This window comes from Centroberyx gerrardi, chromosome 16, assembly GCF_048128805.1.
Source record: "Centroberyx gerrardi isolate f3 chromosome 16, fCenGer3.hap1.cur.20231027, whole genome shotgun sequence".
Taxonomy (NCBI): Eukaryota; Metazoa; Chordata; class Actinopteri; order Beryciformes; family Berycidae; genus Centroberyx; species Centroberyx gerrardi.
This window is the reverse complement of record NC_136012.1, coordinates 21570487-21581620: the sequence shown is the minus strand read 5'-3', so window position 1 is coordinate 21581620 and position 11134 is coordinate 21570487.

Genomic DNA, 11134 nt, shown 5'->3' with positions numbered 1-11134 from the left:
TGAACTACAGAGTCATATTTCAGGAAATATGGATTCCTTGGTTCCTGTCCATAAAACACACACAACTACCTCTCTGCACCTTAGGTTATTATATTACAGGCTATCAATTTTATTACTTTAATGTTGAGACTTTAACTGCTCACTTATAAATAGCATTGTGGCCTAAAAAAACCTGTGGTCGAGGTTTTTATGTAGAAATAGGGCATAGTATACATATTTCTGAGTCCATTCCACAGTAGAAATGCATCATTTTGAACGCCAGGTAAAACAGGTTGTCATTTTGCGGTCTTTGTCGATGGGAGACATGGCAACGGTTGCTAGCTGCGCCGTCTCAATCATGAGAGACCTCATCTTGAACTGACTGTAGCCGACTTCTGGCGCTGAAAGTGGAAAGACCTCTCTTTACCTCTCTCTCTCTTTCTTTTCCTCCTCCTCTCCTCCTCCCTCACTTCTCCCTCCATTCCCCAAGTCTCTCCACTGGTCTCTCTTTGTCCCTTCTTCTGCCCCTCTATCTATCCTTCCTTCCCTCCTTTTCTTCCTCTCTCCCCTCTCTCTGGTTCTTCCATTCGGGGGTTACAGTCACTGGAACAGGCTCTCCGACAGCTGGAAACTCACGATGGTTTAATCTAAACCTCAGGAAGCAGGATGGGAACCAGATGCAGTGAAACAGGCGGAGGGCACGTTTCAATCAGCTAGCATGGGGACCTGAGAAGGGCACTGGGCGAGCTGAGATTTCGTTAAGCTGCTGGAACTTTTAGGGAGGAAATAAACGTCTGGACCAACCGCCGGGTCAAAGTGTCAGCAGCGACCACCAGATTTAAAACTCTCAACTATTCAAATCAAATCCAAGGGTTTGCGGAGTCTTCTGCAGCTCTGCACACTCACATCTTCCACTGCAACAGGGACACAGCGGTGAAGTGGAAGGGGAAATTTTGGGGCAAAGGAAACTGAGTGACTAATGCTCTCCTCTCCCTCAGTAATTACCGTCAAGCTGCCCTTGAGCAAGGCACTTAACATTACAATCCACATTATAACATAATCCACTTCAACAGACTGAGTTCAAGGGGGAGAGAGTGAGTCTTTTTTGCCTCGTTGAAGCCCTGGCTATCTGGACGAGGCATTCAAAGGCTTAAGTTTTGGGTTAAGATGGACAGCTGCGGTCAGTGGGTTCAAAATTTCACCAGCCCATTTCATTTTTCAAAATAAAACAGCATTCTGCAGAGGCCTTGTCCAGATATCTCAACTTGTCTACTTGTTAAGAAATGTTGGATGGTCAAAAACTGGGTGATTTTCTCTTCAAGCTAATCTAATTCTCAGCATTGCTTAAATTTTGGCTTATTGTTTGAGCTTTTAAGTACAGTAACTCTGGATAAAAGCCTCAGCTTGGTGCCTAAATTGCCATTTTAAGGTGATCATTTTCCACCAAACTTCTGTAGTTTTCAGTTACGGGATAAATGTCTGCACCATTCACCATGTAAAAATGTCTGCATTATTCACCAGGTTAAATTCCTGGTGCATGTTAACGTGCTTGGAAAAAAAAGTTGGTACTTCCGGTCAGAGGAGCGGCCTGCCTTGTTAGCAGGTAATTGTGTCTTCTTTAGTGGAGTTAGGGGAGAAACTGTCACACACATGTATATGCACACACCCACACACACACACTTTTCTATTGGCCAACTCACTGGAGCAGACTGGGGTTAAATGCTTTGCTTGAGGAAGGAAAGGAGTACACATCTGCATAATGTCCCCAAATTTTAAAGAAACGGTAACGGAAAATGACAGTTTAGCGGCCTGCTATTCCTCTGCTGAAGTTGTTGAGCGTGCACAAAGTGCTCACTGCTGCTGCCACCAATTCAGTGAGTGTTTCCAGGCTACTTCTTTATTTCTCTCAATGTGTCAACCACACAGCGGACAAATAGTTCTCAGTTTTCCTTTCCATATTTAAATCAGCTCTGTCATGTACGTTGTTGCCAGTGTGTGTGTGTGTGAGAAAGAAAGAGTGAGTGTGTGTGTGTGTGTGGTGGGTCCAGGGTTTCACAAATGACCTGAGCGATGATGGACAGGGAGGAAATGGGTGGATTTTCACACTTCCTCTCAGCATCTCTTTTTCCTCTCCCTCTAGTCTTCTCACCTTCTGCCGTTTCCTCTCCTCAGCTTTTCATGCCGCTCTCCTACTCCTCTCTACCGGGCTCAATCCAAATAAAGCCGAACAGAAGCGTATCCCCCCCTCCAAATACGGGGGGGGGGGGACACAGTGGCCCGCCCTGACGCTGAGGAGGTGCGGTGCTGCCGCCCTGCTGAGAGGAGCTGCAACCACCTGCAGGATTTCCATCAGCGTTTCAGTTTCAGTATCCGATGGATCCACATGCTGTTTCATAGGGCCTCCCCACCCTGCCAAGACAAATGTCTACTGGAAACACCGGCGCTTAATGAACACCAGACACGTGCTTGTAAATTTTGGCTGCTGCTTGTAAGGTGCCAGCTCCGCTCCACTCGCCTCTTTGGCGGGTCACCATCATTTCGTTGGTGGCATGCAAAAATCATGCACTTCCAATTTGTTTTTGTTTTTTTTACCGTGATTAATTGTCTCGCACATGTAGAAAATATCTCATGATGCCAAAGCCAAGCTACATCATTGAAATGCATTGTAAAAAAGTCAAAAATAGATGGGAGTCAGCTGGAAAATCACCCAGATTTTGACCATCAGCAAATTTTTGCAGCAATGCTTTACCAAGTTGATGGTTTGGAGAAACAGGACGAGGCTCCAGCAGGACTCTCTCCATTTGCAAATGCTGTTTCATTTTAAAAAATAAATTGGGCCGGTGACATTATAACCCACTGACCGCAGCTGTCGGCCAGTAATGCCAAACAATCAGGGTTTTGTTGCTTTTATGCCTTTGAATGCCTCGTCCAATGCCTAGTCAGGGCTTTAACGAGACAAAAAGACTCACTCTCACTCCCGAACTCAGTCTGTAAAAGTGGATTATAATGTTATCTCTGGCCTAATGGTTTTTGTAGACCCACATGATGTTGGAAGAGGCTGTGCAATATTTTATATGAAAAATAAACAGGCCGCTGGAAAGAGGCTGAGCCGCTGGGGAAACCGCAATAGAATCGAATGAGAGGAGAAAGAGGGAGAAGGAGACAAACAGAAAAGGGAAGAGAGAAAGGACGGAAACAAGCTAGACAGAGGAAGAGAAGTTGGAAAAAGGCAGGAAGAGAAGGAGAAGAAAGACGGAGACAGAGAGAGAAGGAGAGAGAGAAAAAGGCCTGGAAATCCCTCTCTACTTTTTAATGTTGGGTGGCAGCGGAACACTTTAGCCATTTTAGTCACCTAAAAATGTCTCTTTTTATCATTCTGTTTACATTTTTTCAGCATTGGGTCATGGTCACATTTTCACATTTTCCTTCAACGTGTTTGCGTGTGTGTGTGTGTGTGTGTGTGTGTGTGTGTTTCCCAAACAAGTCATTGGAGGTGGTGACTCAGTTTCTGCAGACACGTTTCTGGGGTTTTCTGTGGTTTTTGCCGCCCACATGTGTCTGAGAGGGGAGGAGCTGACGACTGACAGATGCCATGTGGTTCACATAAACACACACAAACAGAAAAACACACACACACACACCACAAACACACACACAAATACAAGGGGGGTGGACAAAATAATGGAAAGACTAGTTAGTTCACCATTTACTTAAGTTACTTCAAAGTTAAAGTCCTTTTTCATGTGGCGTTGCTGGTATTTTGTCCACTTCCTGTATACACACACCCACACACACACACATACATACACACAGAGAGCACATCCAGAAACACTGACACACACGCATACACACACAAATACACCATCACACCTACTATTTCATGCTATTTATAACACATTCACACATTAAAACACTGACTATGTGTTTTGCTCCAATCCTTAATGGTTCTGCTGCTAAGTTGTACCCAGATTTTTAGAGTTAGTGTTCAGCTGGCAGTATATTTGCTGCAGAAAATGAAATTCAGCTGCTTCGTACAAACAAAAGGACAAGTTTGTGGAGAAAATGAGGCACTGCATCGGCTTCAGACTCCACAGTGTCTGATCAAACTAGTGAAACTCTTCATACATCGATCCCCCAATGTGTGATTGTCTGCAATTGGTCTAAAATGTCACATGATTGGTGGTGTTGCCTTGTGGGAAAGCGTCTCCATCCCCTTTTCTGATTGACTCTGTTTACATGCTAACATCTTGTGGTCAGCTCTTCAGAATGAATCGTTTTGGGGCTCGAGTTAGAGAATCTGCATCTTTGTGACTGATCAAGCAGGATCGAGTTTTCATCAGCGCTATTTCCGGTTTCCCTCGGTTACGGCTACCGCTTTAATCTTCGTGCGTGGAGTGTCAGTTAACGAACAGTACAAAGCCGCAGCGAGTATACACACATTTGTATAAAGCAACGTGTTCGACTGGAGTAGGCAAGTTCACTTTTAGAGAAGCACTTCATGTATGGAGAGAGTCTGAGTGGGAGTACACTCACACACACACACACACTACACACACACCTACACACACACACACACACACACACACACACACACACACACACACACACACAAAGCATAGCTAGGAGGCTAACCACTTATCCTTACTTGTTACACTTTAGCTTTGTTTCTCCTCTCTTGTTCACAACTGCGATAGGATATTTATGATATTTACAGTATATATTCATACAAGTAAGACTTTACATATAGCATGGTGAAGTGTTAAAATCCTTGTCTGTGGAACCACTACTGCCCGGACCCACGCTGCAGCCCTCCTATCGTGCCATTAAAAATACAGAAGGGAGTAGACCTCTTTACAAGTTTTGTCAAAACAGCAATTCATCTCAGTGTGTAGAGCGTGATTAAACTCAACTTCAAACCTGGAAACTCTGAGGCATAATTGCTGTTGTCGAGGGACGTTAATTCGAGTCAGACCCTTAGCCTATCCACCCATGATTAAACAAGCCTCCTGCCAGTGACCGTGGGGCACGCAGCCTCCACGTGAAGCTAAAAGGCATTTTGATGCTCGTTTTACATGCTCCCAACTTAACCCAAGCCTCCAAACAAGAGCCTGTTTTCAAAAAATCCTTCTTTGTCTTTCCAAAGCAAAACCACTCCAGCCTCCTTCGACTTAACCTGATCCCGAACCTGATTTCCAAGAAACATTTAACCATCTGCAGCAGCAGCCAGCATTGTGTTTGAAACATCAAGAGCAAGTCCGTCATCGACAGATTAATAACAGGCTGTTTTCCGACGGACGGTCCAGGAGGCTGTTTGGGAGACGACTCACTTCACATGAAAGGCCAGCTCAGATGATTTTACATATTGGACCTGCAGGAATAAACAACCAGACAGACGGGCATACAGCCAGAATAATAGATGCCATGATGATAGTAATTTTAGAGATCCAGGATTATGTATTTACCCTGCAACAGTACTGCTGTGGGACTTCTACGATGGTCCTGCAATTTATAATTCATTCACTGATTTTCTTTACCTGGAGCCTATCCCAGCATGCATTGGGTAGAAGGCAGGGAAACACAGACTAACACACACATATTTACACCTGTGGGCAATTTAAAGTCTCTAGTCCACCTGACCTGCATGTCTTTGGACTGTGGGAGGAAAGCGGAGCCGGTTCTGGTTTCTGTTGAATGTGAAACGCACCCAGATTTTGATTTCGTGTGACAGGGATGATCCAGGTGATGCTGTAACACTAATACCATATGGTTTTTTTTTATATTCTGATGGAAAACTTGAGGTAGTGCTATAACTTTTCATTATACTATAACCCTGCAGCTCATTTGGATATTCAATTTCACAGGAATTTTGTGCAAGTTCAAATGAACAGCTTCAGGTTTTATTATAGAGATAGATTATTGTGCAATTTTGACACTTAGCTGACGATTTACAATAAGAGAGCAGGTAGAGGTTAAACCTCATGCTGAAGGACAATTTTCCAGGACACAATACATTGATTAACACAGACTTGCTGTTATGGGAATTGAAGCAGCATCCTCTCTGTTACGGGACAGTCTCCTCTCTAGAACCACTTCTGCTGGCCAGATGTACATATTCTCTTGTACAGGAGTGATGGCGACGTTATGCAAAAGATGTTTACTTCCAAGTTTCTATCTGGGTCAGACTTCTGGTTCTAATGAATGTCAAATGGCCCGAGTTTCTAATTCTCTCCGACAGGGACGGTTCCAGTGAGGATGCTGTAATCTCCACGGATGCACTGATGCAGCAAGTATCTTACATAAGGTGTGTGTGAACGTAAAGTGTTCTTCTATCCTTAAGATTTTACAAGAGAATAGCCTGATAAGAATAGCGAGGCCAGGAAAACAAAACTTCCAGAATTTTTTTGTGCAAATTTTGGTTAAGTTAAGTTAAGGTTAGGCTGGTATTTAGTGCTGAGGGTTAAGGTTAGGTTTATGAATGCAAGTCACTGGAATGTGTAAGGATACAAACAAGTGTGCGTGTGTGTGAGAGACTGTGTGTTTCTCTGTTTTTCTGTCGCTACAACTGTAAAATTAAAAACATCTCAGCTGAACTCAAACACAGTCGAGACAAAAATGGTCCTTGTCAAGGTTATTTGGACCGTTTACTCATGTGTGGATAATTAAGCAATTACAAAAGAAGAGAGTGGAGTGATTCATCTGGCCTCCTATCACACAGATAATGAATGCTCTAAGGGGAAGAGATTCAACTCAATGTTTGTAATCCCTGCTACACAACCACAGAAACACACACACACACACACACACACATGCATGCACCAAGGAACCTATACAGATTAACGTTGCAGATTTCCTTTTCTTTTTTAAACACATTCTACCTTGTCAATGATAACAACAGTAATTTGTTATTTGGTTTACTAGCTAATGTTTAGGGTGTTTTCATAGTAAAGTGAGTGTTATATATGTCAACTCAAACTTAGTTTTGGAATGTGAATGGTCTTCAACCACAGTGAAGGTAAACAAATAACGTTAACTTCACCAGAGTTTATTCTAGGTTAGGTTAATCTTCTGCAGCAACATCTGCAACAAAGATCTGACTGGCTTGGTTTTGCTAACCACATAGTTAGCCTACTGTTTGCCAATTAGTGTGAATGCTCTTAAATTGCACCAACAGTATCTTAGCTTACTTTAGCTTCCCTTAGGCTAGTAGGCTAGTTGATGATAGCATAAAGATGTGTTGGCATGTTGCGATGGCAACATGGCTAAAGTTAACTGGGCCTTGTTGACAACAGTTAAAGTACATTATGCAGAAGCTGTAACTATAAAAGCACCGAAAATATTAGCTAGTAAATCAAACAACAAATATCATCAATGTCATTGCCAAGGTACAACGCATTTGAAACTCGGGTATGAACCTCCCTGCCACGTTTTACAGGTTTTACAGTTTGTCTTCAATTAACGCTCACACGCATAACTGTGGTGTGTATGACTTTTCCTTCTTCATAAGTTCCTTAATGTGCACACATGCATGCAAAGACACACACCTGCACACACCCACACACAAGCGCACATGCACATAAATGTATGCACACACCCGAGGTTTTGAGATTGCTGCCATGTGTTCTGCAAACATCTGAACAGAGAGAGAGAGAGAGAAACAGACAGACAGACAGGGTAATAAAAGAGAAAGCAAGATGGAAGTAGAGAGAGAATGAGCAGCATAGGAGGAATGAGAGAAAAAGAGCGGGACAGGACAGACTGCGATGCATGCAGGGACTCCCTCTCCCGCTCCGTCGCCTCCCTCAGCTGTCAGATTTACGGTTAGTAGCTCCCACATCCGTCATCATTATTTAATTAAAGGAGAAACCTGAGCGAGACGCCGGCTGGCAGGCCCATTCACACACACACACACACACACACACACACACACACACACACACAGCGTTGTGTAGGAACCGCTCACACCTATAAAAACAAAGTGTGAACCTGATTACCCTGTCAGGAACTTCAGAGGCATATGGGGTTTTGGGAGTAGGAGGTAACGGATTACATGTAATGGGATTACAGTAATCTGATTAACTGCAATTTTATACATTTAATTAAGAAAAAGCACAGTAACCAGATTATAGATGCTTCAAAATGCTCATTGGTAACTCAAGACTTTAGTTTGAATGGAATAAATTTGGGATTTTGAGAGTAGTGGCACAGATATCATTTTACACTGCACACTGTTTAACTGTTGATAATGATTTAAGGTGATGAAATGTCCCTAAACTTCATATAATATGAAGTTTGGAGGAAGGCAAGAGTTTGGAAACCTGCAGAGTGTGAGGTAGTAACCGAAAGCCTATAAAAACAAATCATTAGCATAGTTAGCCTGTCAGTAACTCGCTGCAATGGTCCTGGGCGGCATATGAGTTTGGGGAGACCAGAGTAGGACAGAAAGCATTTATTTCATTCATTGGCCACAGTGGCTGATGGATTCCAAAGTTACTTACCCAAACTTTTAGCAAAAAATGTTCTTAAAAGTTATTTAGTCTTGTATTTAGTGTTAGAATCCTGTTTTTCTTAAAGCCAGTGAAATGAGGTGAGATAATTTCACCAATGCAACTCAGCGTGTTTCTTTGTGTGCTGCGGTTGTGAGGAGTAAAAAGGTGAACGAGTGCGAGTTAAAGGATCTAATCTGTGCCGACAGTGGTTTGTGCAGCGTTAAACTTGGTACTTTTACTCCATTTCTGGTGAACTTTTCCCAGATGTCAACACGGATCAGGGCTAATGCTGCTTTGGCACAGAGACGTCTCTGTAATGCATAAAAAAGGTCACAAAAGAAATTGGCCAGAACCAACTCTTGGCAATATGCGGCCAGTAAAATGAAGTTAGCTCAAGTGCAGGAGCAGCGGCAGCCCGGAGTGAAGAGGGGAAAAGGTCGTTCAAATCCGAGATCAATCCTTTGATTCATAAGGAGAATCTGCTCTGCACATGGCGTCTTACTGCTCAGTTCACAGTACTCATGTTCATCTACGTTGAGTGTACTCATTATTAGGAGCATTACCTTGTGGCACAGTGGACCGATGCACTAGTGAACATCAGGGTAAGAAATGAACCTTATTTTAGAGGGCATTTTTTGCCCCCTTGACCTGATTAATTGGGGTATTTTAGTCCTTTTTGGGGCCAATTTTATTGAACTCTGAAATAATACATTTGTGTCGCATAGTGGCAAATAAACACTCAAATTGTACTAAGATTTGTTACATTCTCTACAGCTGCAGGCTCAACCCCTCGGTTGTTTTCTGATCAAAAACTGCTCCATTTTTCTCACCCACAATGCACTGGACTCACCTGGTCATGGGTTCCCACCATCCCACAAATCACCTACGGTGGCCTATGCGGGACAGTATTCGCATTCACACGTGACATATATGACAATTCAACAAAACAATATGAATTCTTGAATTTCCCCAAGGGGATCAATAAAGTGCTATCTTATCTTATGAACAGGGTGAAATGCAAAAAAGAGGTACTCCTAATTAACAGACTTCATTTTTAAGTTCACGGCCATTTTATGATGTTTTCGAGGCCAGTTTTGCCCCTAAGCACCTGTTAATTTCTGACCCTGGTGTGGACTCACTATTCACTTCCCTCTGGAGCTTCAGCCGTACTGCATGCCATGCTGCTAGTTTAATGTCGAATGTACTAAACATATGCAGAGTAATAGCTACTGTATAGTCACCTGTCTATCATATGTGTTCCACTTTCACCTTTGCACCACAAATGAGGTCGCCAGTGTTACAAATCCCCCCCTAAATTTATTGTACTTGGCATTTTCAGAGATTGCGATATTGAATTGCACCCGCTTTGGCACAATCCATGTCTCAACTGTTCCGTCCCTCTCTAACCCGCCTCGACCCTTCACGGCCGAAGGCGATTTATTGGGTGAACTCAGTAAGGGATCGGAGCGTTCATCTGGATTCACCTGGTCGGGCCGCGTTTCATGGCAAGAGCAGGTGTTGTTCCTCGTGTTTTTCTGCACTCGGCGTGTGTGTGTAGCCCCGCTCTGCGCCGTCGTAGTGTTTTCTGGGCAGCGGTGCGGCGTTACCTAACCGCTCCGCAGAGAGGGACAGTAAATCCCCGAACAGAGAGGGACACCGGAGACACGAGACGATCCTCCTGGCTGACTAACTGAAAGCCGATAAGGTGTGTGAGTGTGTGTGTGTGAGTGTGAGTGTGTGTGAGCTTCCATGGGTCAGTGTGTCCATCTGACACAGTCACTGACACACAGTGTGTCCATATGTTGTGTGTATTTAAGTCTGTGTGTGTGTGTGGCTGAAAATATTGATAGCTTTTACACACTATTTCTCTAGAAAAATTGTCTCCTGCGATAATACTGTAAATAGAGATGTCTGTATTTTTGTGTGTACATAAATATGTCTGTGTGTGTTATAGCATTTCTTTAGAATTATCCTCCTTTAATATAATGACAAAAACAGAAACTCTATAAGCCTCTCTTTGTGCCGATAGCTTGTCTAATATCCTGCCAATCTTCACTATATGTGTGTGTATGTGTACACTTGTGTTTTGTGTGTGTATGTGTGTATTATCCGCTCTTCTGCATGTATAATACATTACTGTTCCTAGGTCGGTGTCATCTGAGGGTGCATGTGTGTGTGTGTGTGTGTGTGTGTGTGTGTATCTGTCCCTTCCCAGTCGATTCAACAGCCCATCAATCAGGCTTTGATTTACAGTACGACCTGAGCGGAGGCTCATTTATATGCCGCCAGGGGATCCAATACAAAGCGTCACTGTCCAAGTATCGTTATGTAACGCGTTATGTTGTGCGGAAAACTTGTACATTCATTTTTGGCCTTTGCTTCGTTTTCGACCGGACTTTAGCGTTGACATCATCCCCGCCGCGCTCAGGGAGTGATGTGACCTTTTTATGCCTGTGGAAACCGTTCAAAGCCTGTTGTAGGATTTAAAAAAAAAAAAAAACACTCGGTTGGTGTCACTTGGAAAATGAGGATTCGTTTTCTTAACTCCTGCGCTGCAAAGACGATCCATCTTGACAAGTCATTTGGTCTAGTGTTGAGTCGTAAAATCGTATTTCTCCCAAAGCAAGTGAAAAAGCATCTGCCAGCGGGGGTGAGATAATCTCACTTCT